This window comes from Akebia trifoliata, unplaced genomic scaffold, assembly GCF_017979445.1.
Source record: "Akebia trifoliata isolate Shusen 1 unplaced genomic scaffold, ASM1797944v1 Contig01333, whole genome shotgun sequence".
In the NCBI taxonomy this organism is placed as follows: domain Eukaryota; kingdom Viridiplantae; phylum Streptophyta; class Magnoliopsida; order Ranunculales; family Lardizabalaceae; genus Akebia; species Akebia trifoliata.
The window spans coordinates 14208-25725 of NW_028237673.1; the positions used below are offsets into that span (position 1 = coordinate 14208).

Consider the following 11518-nt stretch of genomic DNA (forward strand, 5'->3'; position numbering starts at 1 on the left):
CAGTTGAAAAGAACTTACATCAGCACGGAGCTGGCATCGACACGGAGTCGGAAGAACATTTTGAAAAGAAATTACATCAGCACGGAGCTAGCATCGACACGGAGTCGGAAGAACATTTTGAAGAGAAATTACATCAGCACGAAGCTGGCATCGACACGGAGTCGGTAGAACAGTTTGAAAATAAATTACATCAGCACGGGACTGGCATTGACACGGAGTCGGAAGAACATTTTGAAAAGAAATTACATCAGCACGGAGCTGGCATCGACACGAAGTCGGTAAAACATTTTTAAAAGAAATTACATCAGACGGAGCCTGGCATCGACACGGAGTCGGTAAAACATTTTGAAAAGAAATTACATCAGACGGAGCTGGCATCGACACGGAGTCGGTAAAGGTTTTAAAACGTTTTTAAAAGAAATTACATCAGCACGGAGCTGGCATCGACATGGAGTAGGTAACATTTTGAAAAGAAAATGTCATCAGCACGAAGCTGGCATCGACACGGAGTCGGTAAAGTATTTTGAAAAGAAATTACATCAGCACGGAGCTGGCATTGACACGAAGTCGGTAAAGCATTTTGAAAAGAAATTACATCAGCACGGAGCTGGCATCGACACAGAGTCGGTAAAATGGTTTGAAAAGAAATTACATCAGCACGGAGCTGGCATTGACACGGAGTCGGTAAGGTATTTTGAAACGAAGTTGCATCAACATGGAGCTGGAATCGACGCGGAGTCGGTAAAATAGTTTGAAGAGAAATTACATCAGCACGGAGCTGGCATCGACACGGAGTCGGTAAAATGGTTTGAAAAGAAATTACATCAGCACGAGCTGGCATCGACACGGAGTCGGTAAAATGGTTTGAAAAGAAATTACATCAGCACGGAGCTGGCATCGACACGGAGTCGGTAAGGTATTTTGAAACGAAGTTGCATCAGCATGGAACTGGCATCGACACGGAGTCGGTAAAGCATTTTGAAAATAAATTACATCAGCACAGAGCTGGCATCGACACGGAGTCGGGAAAACATTTTAAAGAGAAATTACATCAGCACGGAGCTGGCATTGACACGGAGTCGATAAAACATTTAGAAAAGAAATTACATCAGCACGGAGCTGGCATCGACACGGAGTCGGGGTAAAATGGTTTGAAAAGAAAAAATTACATCAGCACGTAGCTGGCATCGACACGGAGTCGGTAAGGTATTTTGAAACGAAGTTGCATCAGCATGGAGCTGGCATCGACGCGGAGTCGGTAATAAAACATTTTGAAGAGAAGTTACCTCAGCACGGAGCTGGCATCGACACGGAGTCGGGAAAAACATTTTGAAGAGAAATTACATCAGCACGGAGCTGGCATCGACACGGAGTCGAATAAAACTTTTTGAAAAGAAATTACATCAGCACGGAGCTGGCATCGACACGGAGTTGGTAAAATGATTTGAAAAGAAATTACATCAGCACGGAGCTGCATCGACACGGAGTCCGTAAGGTAGTTTGAAACGAAGTTGCATCAGCATGGAGCTGGCATCGACGCGGAGTCGGTAAAACATTTTGAAGAGAAGTTACCTCAGCACAGCGGAGATGGCATTGACACAGAGTCGGGAAAACATTTTGAAGAGAAATTACATCAGCACAGAGCTGGCATCGACACGGAGTCGGTAAAACGCTTTGAAAAGAAATTACATCAGCACGGAGCTGGCATTGACACGGAGTCGGTAAAACATTTTGAAAGAGAAATGTCATCAGCACGGAGCTGGCATCGACACGGAGTCGGTAAAGCATTTTGAAAAGAAATTACATCAGCACGGAGCTGGCATCGACACGGAGTCGGTAAAACATTTTGAAAATAAATTACATCAGCACGGAGCTGGCATCGACACGGAGTCGTAAGAACATTTTGAAGAGAAATTACATCAGCACGGAGCTGGCATCGACACGGAGTCGGTAGAACAGTTTGAAAAGAAATTACATCAGCACGGAGCTGGCATCAACATAGAGTCGGTAAAACAGTTTGAAAAGAAATTACTTCAGCACGGAGCTGGCATCGACACGGAGTCGGTAAGACATTTGAAAAGAAATTACATCAGCACGGAGCTGGCATCGACACGGTTCGGTAAAGCACTTAAAAGAAAATTACATCAGCACGGAGCTGGCATCGACACGGAGTCGGTAAAACAATTGAAAAAAAAATTACATCAGCACGGAGCTGGCATCGACACGGAGTCGGGAAAATAGTGGAAAAAAGAGATTACATCAGTACGGAGCTGGTATCGACACGGAGTCGGTAAAACATTTTGAAAAGAAATTACATCAGCACGGAGCTGGCATCGACACGGAGTCGGTAAAACATTTTGAAAGGAAATTTCATCAGCACGGAGTTGACATCGACACGGAGTCGGTAAATCGTTTTGAAAAAGCAATTTCATCAGCACGGAGCTGGCATCGACACGGAGTCGGTAAAGTATTCTGAAAAATAAGTTACATCAGCACGGAGCTGGCATCGACACGGAGCCGGTGGTAAAGCATTTTGAAAAAGAGATTTCATCAGCACGGAGCTGGCATCGACACGGAGTCGGTAGTAGAACATTTTGAAAGGAAATTTCATCAGCACGGAGCTGGCATCGACACAGAGTCGGTAAAGTATTTTAAAATGGTAGTTTCTGAAATAAATCGAGTTGGAAAAACCCATGTTTGTGGTAGCCTCCAATTCAGTTCTATGAAATCATCGCCGGCCAAGCCGATCTCCAAGGAAGAGGCGGCGCACAATGGCACTCTTAAATCACCTTGTTCCCTGAATAGACGTAGTCTATCCCCCTCGTATCAACAGGGTAAGATCTTTCTAGGCACCGACTTTGATCAAGGACTGTAATTGGTACTTTCCAAAATCTTTTTTTATTCTTTTATTTGTTTTTTTTTTTTTTTGAGAGAAAGTTGCATGCATTTGAATTGATTGATCGGTTGTTATCTTTGTTAGATCATAGATGGATCGTGGACTTGATTCGATATGGGTCATGGACCCGATTCGAAATGGATATGGGTCATGGACCCAATTGAGGTTGGTCTGGGTTGTGGACCCAATTGAGATGGGTCTGGATCAGAGACCCGGTTGAAGTGGATCTGGGTTGTGGACCCAGTTGAAATGGATCGGGGTCGTGAACCCAGTTTGATTGGATCTGGTTCGTGCCCAGTTGAAGTGGATCTGGGTCGTGGACCCAGTTGAAGTGGATCTAGTTCATGCCCAGCTAAAATGGATCTGGGTCGTGGACCCAGTTTGATTGGATCTAGGTCGTGCCCAGTTGACATGGATCTGGGTCGTGGACCCAGTTGAAGTGGGTCTGGGTCGTGGACCTAGTTTGGTTGGATCTGGGTCTTGGGCCCAGTTGGAAATGGATCTGGGTTGTGGACCCAGTTGGACATGGATCTGGGTCGTGGACCCAGTTAGGTTGGACCTGGGTTGGGAACCCAGTTGGACATGGATCTAGGTCGGGACCTAGATGGAAATGGATCTGGGTCGTGGACCCAGTTCGATTGGATCTGGGTCGTGGACCCAGTTTGGTTGGATCAGGGTCGTGGACCCAGTTTGACATGGGTCTGGGTCGTGGACCCAGTTGGAAATGGATCTGGGTCGTGGACCCAGTTGGACATGGAGCTGGGTTGGGAACCCAGTTGGACATGGATCTGGGTCGTGGACCTAGTTTGATATGGATCTGGGTCGTGGACCCAGTTTGGAATGAATACTTCATGAAGGACAAGTTTGATAATGATCGAGATCGATAGTGAGCCACGTTGGGCAAAATCCGTTTGGAGCGAGATCGATTACAAGTGGTAGGCCCTGAGTTTTCTAGTAAAGTTAATCATTTGATCATTTTCAAGCTTTAAAATTCAAAAAACTTCAAGAAGAAAAGTTGTTAAGACTGACGTAAGGAACGAAATGAGCAAAAAAAAAAGAAATTTTTTTTTTTTAGGGTCCGTTTTTCAAGTACGGACCTAAGACTTTTTGGCTGGTCCGTGCTTCAAGTACGGACCAAAATATTAAAAAAAAAAAAAAAAATTTTTTTTTTTGGGGTCCGTTCTTCATGCACGGACCTAACACTTTTTGGCTGGTCCGTGCTTCAAGTACGGACCAGAACATCAAAAATATATTTTTTCTTTCACTAGTCCGTGCTTCATGCACGGACCTAGAAAAATTTTGCCCAGTCTGTTTTCTAAGCACGGACTTGACAATATTTCTTGAGTCTGTGCTTCAAGCACGGACCAGAACCTTTTCTGGCCTTCTACCCTTGCTCTGTTTTTTATCCTCATCCCATTTGGCCCTTTTTCTGGATTTTGAGGCACATAGCCTCTGTTTTTTGGCTTGGGCCACAAAAATGTCACTTTTTTTTTTTTTGCCTATGATGACATGAAAAAAAAAACAGATTTCCCCCTTTTACCTAGGGGGACATATAAATGAGAACAAAAATAAAAATCCTAAAATCTATACAACTTGCCTTCGCGCGGGCTTAAAAAAAATTACATCACATATGAACATGGGATGGATACGGAATTAGTTTTGTAAGCCTTAGTGTCCTTTTTCTATTAATTACGCTTCGATGCATGCGGTTTGTAGGTGGTTTTTCGGCTACCCAATCTTCAAACCTCGATGTACACCGAAGTGTACATGTCTTAGGTTGGTGAATGTGGTGGATGTTCTCCTCCCAGCCACCCAAAATAGCGATCTCGGGGGCTTGAGAGTACCGGTATCCGGGGTTAGAAGTTTAAAGAGGAGGGGGGTGGCTTGTGCATAGGGGTATGAATCGCATGTGCATGTGCGTGCATTTTTATTTTAAGTGTATCCATCCTTACATCCCTTGTCCAAAAATAAAAATAAAGCAAAATGTACATGTAAATAAATATTACAAACATTCCCATATGAAACTTGTAAGAAAATAAAAAGGAAAGAAAGAAACAAGGCAAACATTAGTAGATAAATCAAAAGAGAACAAACAAAAGGAAAACAAACATCAATTTTTTTTTTTGAAATAACTGAATCAAGGAAGAGGGTTGGACCCATTAGTACGTAGTCCCCAGTGGAGTCGCCAAGCTGTGGACACGGGATTTCAAATATTCTTCAAACATCCCTCCACTTTGGGGTGTTTTGGAGTCGCCACCATTCAAATTCGGAAAGGGGTGTGAATGGTCACTCGAAATTATTTTTCTTTGAAAAGCATGTCATTTAGACGTTTGATGACTCACGTATGGATAGAGCACATTCGGTCCAACCTTTGATTCAAAGGTAAGGGGGTCCATTTATGGAGTAGGGAAGGTGTTAGGCACCCTACTCCATCCACGTAATGTGTTAACCTCGGATTCGATTTTTTTGAAATAGAAAAAAAATGAAATTAAAAAAAAAAAACATTTGATATGTGCCCTCAAGTGTGAGGGGCTTTCGATATAGGTTCAAATCATTGAAGGCACCCTTATGAAGAGGGGCCCTTGGTGATTAGACCATAGTGGTGTGTGCAAATGTGTAGAGAAAGGAGAGGAGAGAGTAGAATAGGGAAGTTGGGGGGGTATCCTTTTGTCAAACCCACCTTGACCTTCCTTGACTTCCTTTGACTTTCTTTGATTTCTTTTTCTTGCTTGACTTGTTGGAGAGAAGGTTGAGAGTTGAGAGTTGAGAGAGTTGAGAGTGGGTGTTGAGAGTAGAGTAGGAGTAGAGAGTTGAGGTGAGTTGTAGTTTTTTAGAGGTTTTTGTCAAATTTCATTAGGTCTTGTGAGGGGAGAATGGATGGGTTTTTATAGAAGTTGGAGGGTATTTTAGGGGTATAATGGGGTGGGTGAAGGATTGAGAAGTGATAGGAATGGTATGGGGTTTAAGAGAAGGGTGGGTGTAATTTGATGGAGGTTGGAGGGTTATTAGGGAAGGGGGTTAAATGGGTTGTTTACAACCCAAATGGGTTGGATCTTTCAACCCATTTGGGTTGAGTGTTAGATGGAGGAGAATTGATGAGAGTGGTTGAGATGATTCGATTGTTTAAAGGGAGTAATTAATTGGTGGTTGTGATTAGGTGATGTTTGGTTTAAGGAGAATGGAGGATTTAAGAGGGTGGTTGATGATATTTTGGGAGGGTAGGGAGATGATGACATGTGTCAAGTGGGTGGAAATGAAGGGTGGAGATGAGTTGATGGAAAGGATGAGTGTTTGATTTGAGAGGATGGGTGTAGGTGTAGGTTGTAGAGATGGGTTTGTAGGAAAATGATGAGAGTAGATTAGGGGAGGGTGATAGGTTTATAAGGTTTGATTTGAGAGAATGGATATGATAGGTTAGGGTCGAGTTATGGGTTGAATTAATTTTTTGGGGGGAAGTAATGGAGTTGGTTGGTTGGATGAGGGAGTGGAAGGGGATAATGACATGTGTCATATTGGGTGATTGGTTGTGATGTTGGCTTGGGTAGAGAATTGGTTTGGGTTGAATGATTTGGGCTTGGGTAGAGAATTGGGTTTGGTTGACTGGGCTTAGACTTGGTTGAGTTGGGTTAGAAGGATAGAAGGATGGTAAGAGATTTGGTCCGTGAGGCCACGTGAAAAGCCCCGGGCCGTTTATTGAAAACAAGATGACAAAATTTATTGGATTTTTGTAGGTTTGGGCTTCGGAGCCCATTTCGATTTTTACGATTTTTGAGGCATTTTGCGTCGAGGGCCCGATCAAATTTGGGTGTCTACAATATGTACGCCTGATAGGCATAGACGAAGATGATTAGTCAGTGATCACTAACAATCTATAGTAGTCTAACGTTCTGACATTTCGAAAAGAGATCCATTGCTTACGGTCACGTCAAACAGCCAGTCTAAGCCGGATAAATGGTCTACCAAACATGGTAAATGCAGCGACCAGCCACAAAATCAGGAACTAAAACCAAGAAGAAGAATTGTAACATTCATGTCCCGACTAGGAGCGATCTAGTCGTGAATCCCAACTCTCTAATTCCAATACTCCACCATTGTGTATTATGTATATGTTGTCTTATTTTGATATTAAAATGAAATGCATGTTTAATGTTTCATTTGATCAATTATTTTGTATACAAAGAAAATGTTATAGTGAGTATTGTTGATTGATGTAATGTCAGTTTAAAAATATTTAGTTGCTCATCCCTTGCTATATGTACCAGTTAATCGTAGTTTCTTCTGTAAAATTTTGTATATTTTAAATGATTTAGTATGTTTATTCTTCATGTTAGGAGAGATTATTGGCAGAAATTATTTGATTTCCTACTGGGTAATCATTGTTACTCACCATTTCCTTCTCCATTTTTTTAGTTTCAGATCCGAAGCTTGGCGAAGCAGGTGTAGAACACTAGTGAGAACTATCTGGTAGGTCAGATAGACGACCAGAATCCGTTACCTGGTGAGTATTAGGGCTATACACCCCTAGTGGGTCGATTTGTAAATGAGTATAATAAATTTTGTTCTGAGCGTTAGGATTTTTGTTAGAGTGAGAAATATTTGTATAATCATGTATTCTAGTTATTCTTCCGCACTCTAATTTTTCGTATGATATTAGATGTATATAGGCTTTCGCTAGTTATTTATCTTTGTATGTATGTATATATAGGATTGTATGTTGTTTATTAGGTACATGTTGAATCGTCTTAGAATGCTAACATAAAAGATGAGACTATGCCGAAATTTCGAGGTGCTACTTAATACCTCAGAATCTGACATAGGGATTGTGTTAGCATGGCAATACACAATTTTTTATGTCATGTTTCTCTCCATGAGTTGTTTCGACAATATGAAGTTGATGTCAACGAGAGAGAGTAATTCTTTAGTAAAATCCGAACCGTCACAAGATCTACCATGTTATAATGACATATTCTCATCGCAAGCACAAGCTGATATGATCACTTACGTGATCAAATTGCAATTCAACTAGAAAATGAATGATTATTTATTGTTTAAGTATTACTTTGTTAGAATGTAATTTCTCAAATATGAATTCAATTTAAAAACAATACTTTTGGGTGATTTATTTGTTAGGAATTGAAATTAAATATGTGGATGGTTTTCATTATGCATAATATGTTATGTTTTTGGTTAACAATTTATTAAAATTATAAAAGGGTAATACTGTCAAATGACCATTATGTTTTAAAATTCTATTTATAACCAGAAGCTATTAAAAATTAAACAAACAACTTTTCCAGAATAAGATTTCAGATTCCAGATTTCAGACTTCAGAAGTGTTACCAAACATACCTTTATTTAGTTTAATTTGGAAAACAGTAAATTACTATTTTAAAAAATAGTAAATACTTTAAACGGTTTTAATCCCTGGAAAACCGTTAAAAATGTTTTGCTTATAAATAATGAATTTTTCCGAATTTAATGAAAATGTTTTAATTATGAAAATAGTAGTTTACCATTTTCAGAATAAATTTTTTTTTTTTTGGAAGTTTTTAAATTAAATGTTTAATGTTTAGATAGATATAACAGGTCTAACACAAAAAAAACCCACTTAAGGCAGGCGATTTTTATTACCAAGTCATCTCGGACCAGATGAACGATTCACATTAAAAATCTAGATCGGCCTTGGACCAATTGTAGAAGAAAAACGCTAGCCTCATCAACATGACCGTTGTGATGTTGGGAATTTTCAAGAAAAATGTATCCCTAGATAGGAAAAAGTGTTTTAATCCCTAGAAGAACAGAATCAATCTCTAAGAAATTTTACATTTTTTTCCCCTCAAATCGTAAAACCTCAACCGTGGGTTGACGCTAGAAAAGTCCTTTATAAAATCACGAATTCAATATACAGATAAGAGATTATTAAAAAAATCATAAACAGGAATAAAATGAGCTTTTTATCACAATAATACAAATGAAGATCAAAACGTCAACCAACAATACATCTATTAAACTTTTATGACAAGGCAGACCCAGACCCAGACCCTGTTGACCTTTCAAAAAAAAAAAAAAAAAAAATTTATGACCCTATAAGTATAAACCAATCTTCACGCCAAAAATTACATTAATAATAAGATCATATACATCAAGCACACCACCCAAAAACAAATCTCAATTAGAAATAAAAATGCCTTCCAAAGTCTCCATGAAGACAGATCCATCCATTAGAGAAGTATATCTCTATTAACGTCGTCAATTAGAAGAGAAATCCAAAAGCAACTGCAGCCAAAGAAGCGAAGGCGGCTGGAACAAATGCGACCGTATCCGAGGTCGGGCTTGGTGCGGGAGCCTCAGCAGCTGCAGCATTTTGTACGGCCGATAACACCATGAACATGACGATCACTGCTGCAAAGATTCTCATCTTTAATCCTTCCATTTCTGTAATTGAGAATTGATTATAGACGAATAGAAGAAAAGACAAGTAGAGAATTATGAAACTCTTCGATTCCTGTTTATGAGTTTTAATGAACAGAGGATTTGGATTCTGTAATCTGGAGAGACAATCTCACTGGGAAAGATGTGGAAGACGTCAGAGACTTTATATACGAAGGGAAGATTACGGGCAGCCTGTCCTTGGCAACCGTTGAATGATGTACTTTTCTTTCTGCCCGTGTTGACAGGGTGTCTGCCTTGTACTGTCATACAGCTGTTATTACTCATTCACCTCAACCACTTGTTGTCACTACAATTTAACAACCGAGTTTTTTTTTAATGACTTTAATGGGGGGACTCTTTGTCGAGATTATGCACCGACTGGTTCCTCAATAAAACATTAATCTATTAAAAATCTTTTTAACGAAGATGTCCCTAATACCCTTTTAATAATAATATTACAACGTGTTTGATCTAAAAATAATAATTTAGACAAGTAATTTAATATAATTTTTTAAATGACTTTAACGGGGGCTCTTTGGCGAGAATATGCACCGGCTGGTCCTTACTTAATAAAATATTAATCTATTAAAAATCTTTTCAAGGAAGATGTCTCTAATACCATTTTAATAATATTACAAACGGTTCGATCTAAAACATTAATTTAGACAAGTAAATTTATATAATTATTAATATTTTATTTATTAAAAATTAATTTAATATAATTTTATTTGACTCATTTCTGTTGACTTGCTAATGTTTGAGTTGAATCAATTCAATTAACAGTCCAAATCGATTTTTAAAATTATATTTTAATAAATCTAATATGAGAGCAATTCATAGGTCCTAAGTCTAACTAGCTTCTTGCTAAGTTTTTCTGTACATTAGATCTCAACGCATCCCACGATTCATAGAGAATACACGGTTTTAAGTTAAAAACTTACATTTTTACAAAAAGCCCCCTAATAAATATTATTATTCTTTATTAAATCCCTCCTCTTCTTACACAAAACTCTCATCTTCTTCGAATTCTCTCTCCCTCACAACACAGAACTACTGAAACCCTTCTCTTCTTCGAAATTTCTCTCCCTCACAACACAGAACTGCTGAAACTCTCCTCTTCTTCGAACTCTCTCTCTCTCTCTCTCTCAAATTGTGCATAGGATTCAGATTCATAGTTAAAAATGTCTGGTAGAGAGCGGAAGGAGTTCCCGAAGTATAGGCACACCCAATCCTTCTGCTTTTTTAAAGACATAAGGAAATTGCATTGTTATAAGTCGGTGGGGGTTGGTCCAAAGAAAATGTATCAACAGAAAACCTACCCATCTACCTAGGTGGTTGTTCAACACGATGAGCCATGAGAAACCAAAACATGAAGAGAAGATGAAAAATTCTTCTTCTTTCGAATCAGAGACGGAAAGAGATCAGTTGCAGCAGCTTGTGTTGGCTGGACCATCGTACAAGAATCGTAAGCGGCTATCAAAGCAATTGTTGATGTGTGAGACCCCTTGAGATGCCATACGGGAGAAGCGTCGTCACCAAATCCTGACGCAGGAGCGTAGGAAGAATGGCTTCAACGAATCATTCGAAGCTGAAGCAGTCACGAATGAGGACTTCAATACGCTCAAAGGTTGCATCGAACTCGGCATCGGCTTCAATGAGGAGGATGGCCATGGCCTCTACAACACTTTGCCTGCCCTCGAACTCTATTTAGCCGTCAATCGTCACTTCTCCACCAGTCCCATCTCCACCCCCAATAGCTCTTCCTCTAGTCGACGTTCTTCCTTATCTTTCGGAAGCCTAAGGAACGACTTAGATTACTGGAAGATCTATAAGGTTTCTCTCTCTCTCTCTCCCTCCTCCATATATATAATTATATATATATATATATATATATATATATATATATATAGAGAGAGAGAGAGAGAGAGAGAGAGAGAGAGAAGGATTCTTTAGGGTCTCTACAACGATTCTGTTTTTGAACAAAGAAGAGAGTTCGAAGAAGATAAGGATTTGTTAAGAGAGAGGGACTTAAAACATAATGAAAAGATGGTTAGAGGGGGCCGATTGTAAAAACATAAGTTTTTAACCTAAAACCATGTACTCTCTCTAAACCGTGAGATGCGTTGAGATCTAACGTACAGAAAAACTTGGCAAGAAGCTGGTTAGACTTTAGGGCCTCTGAACCGCTCC

General features: G+C 39.7%; 1 pseudogene; it reads right to left on the bottom strand.

Moving 5' to 3' along the window:
- Positions 1-8882: 8882 nt before the first annotated feature.
- On the bottom strand, positions 8883-9539 carry LOC147380527 (arabinogalactan protein 13 pseudogene; annotated as a pseudogene).
- Between the last annotated feature and the right edge of the window lie 1979 nt (positions 9540-11518).